Here is a 2,302-nt window from a genome sequence, read left to right as displayed (position 1 = left end):
TCCGCCTGACCGCACGGCCGCAAACCAGCACCGCCTCTGTCGCAAAAACACAACAGCCGCAAAGCGGCGTACACGTCGCAGATCCACCGCCATCTTGGTGAGGGAACGTACCTCGCCAGCACCCACACCAGGTTCCCACCGTATTCAACGTTAGCATTACTAACCGACTCAAGCACAGCTTCTTCCCTGCAGCCCTCAGAATCCCTACAGCGTACGGTAGGGTAGCACAGTGGTTAGCGCTACTACCTCACAGCTCCAGGGACCTGGGTTCGATTCCTGGCTTGGGTCAGTGTGTGTGTGGATGTAGCACATTCTCCCAGTGTCTACATGGATTTTCTCCCACAGTCCAAAGGTGTGCAGGTTAGTTTGATTGGCTATGCTAAAAATTGCCCCTTACAGTTGTGAGATGCATAGGTTACAGCCGGAGTAGGATTGTTGTTGGTGCAGACTCAATGGGCCAAATAGCCTCCTTCTGCACTGTAGGGTTTATGATTTCTAGTGCAGAAGGAGGCCATTCAGCCCATCGAGTCTACATCAACCTGGTCTATTTCCCTAACCCCACCATATTTACTCTAGTATCAGGGGATTAACAGAGTCAATTTAACACGGCCAATCCACCCATCTTTTGAATGATCCTGATTTTGAACTATATTGCGTTCAGTTCTGGTCGCACATTATAGGAGGGATGTGGAAGCATTGGAAAGGGTGCAGAGGAGATTTACTAGGATATTGCCTGGTATGGTGGGAAGGTCTTATGAGGAAAGACTAAGGTACTTGGGGCTACTTTCATTAGAGAGGTGGTTAAGAGGTGACTTAAGAGGCATACAAGATAATCAGAGAATTAGATAGGGTGGACAGTGAGAGCCTTTTTTCCTCGGATGGTGATGGCTAGCACGAGGGAACATAGCTTTAAATTGAGGAGTGATAGATATGGGACAAATGCCAGAGGTAGACTCTTTACTCAGTAGTAAGGGCATGGAATGCCAGGCATAGGATGCCCTGCCTGCAACAGTAGTGGACTCATCAACATTAAGGGCAATATGGATGATATTGGAATAGTATAGGTGAGACAGGCTTTAAATTGATTTCACAGGTCAGCGCAACATTAAGGACCGAAGGGCCTGTACAGTACTGTTCTATTACAGCATACTCAAGGATCCAGGCAACCCAGATATACTCTCTTCCACCACCTTCTGTCAAGAAAAAGATACAAAAATCCAGAAACACGTATACAAGTTTGAGAACACATACCAACCAACTCAAGAACACTTTCTCCCTGCTACCATCAAACTTTTGAATGGGTCTGTCATACATTAAACTGATCTTTCTCTACACCCTAGCTATGACTGTAACACCACATTCTGCACCCTCTCCTTTCCTTCTCCCACGTACTTTACAAATTGTATGCTTTGTCCGCATAGTGTGCAAGAAACAGTACTTTTTACTGTATCCCAATACATGTGGTAGTAAGTCAAATCAATACTTTTGCCCAAGTCCAGATTTACTGATGGGAACTTTACAGAAGGATCATATTCAGAAGTTAGTCCAAAATCTAAAATAAAAAGGCAGGCAACTGCTAGTTTATTTAAATTCCCAGATACTTGTCGGCTGCATCTGGCTTTGGGTGATCAGCATTCCATTTGCCTTTCAGTTAATTAAATCCCCGATGAAGTGTAACTTAGGAATTACACCTTCTGTCTAAAGAATTTTTTCAAAAATCATGTTGTCCTTTTCCCTGAAGGTCTGTGGATTGTGTAGAAATTGAAATACTTTTGAATCAGCAGCTAAAAACCACAGCCTTGATAGTTTTGAATTTAATCACATCTTCAATTTCAGAGCTATCTCATCCTGCCTTATCAATTTAATCAAACAAATAGTAATTACAATTCTCATGCAGCTATATTTTTCTATTATAACTTACTTTGAACCATGCAGCCTGTGTCACAAGGGGCAGAAAGTTTCCCCACTAGTACTCCAAGCTAAAATGGCAGTATGCTAATTAACTGGTCTGTGGGTGGATAGGCAAGATAATTTGCAGCTATGATGGTCTCCCACCACTTGTGGTAGAATAGCCAGCTGACATTTGACAAATTGCCACAAGGATGAGGTACAAGTTGTGCACTCCAGAAAAGTTAATATAAAAGTAATTACCGTTTACTCATCTGAGAAACAAACGCTCCAACATAGATCTGTTAGATTCCACTTTCAGCAACAATGGAAGTCTGCACCATTTTGCAGAATACCAAAATACCACCTCATGGACAACAAGTGAGATAACATTGATACAAGATATTTGGAGTGT

This window comes from Carcharhinus amblyrhynchos, chromosome 30 (genome assembly GCF_965287045.1).
Source record: "Carcharhinus amblyrhynchos chromosome 30, sCarAmb.v2.hapA, whole genome shotgun sequence".
NCBI classification, from domain to species: domain Eukaryota; kingdom Metazoa; phylum Chordata; class Chondrichthyes; order Carcharhiniformes; family Carcharhinidae; genus Carcharhinus; species Carcharhinus amblyrhynchos.
This window is presented reverse-complemented; position numbering follows the sequence as displayed.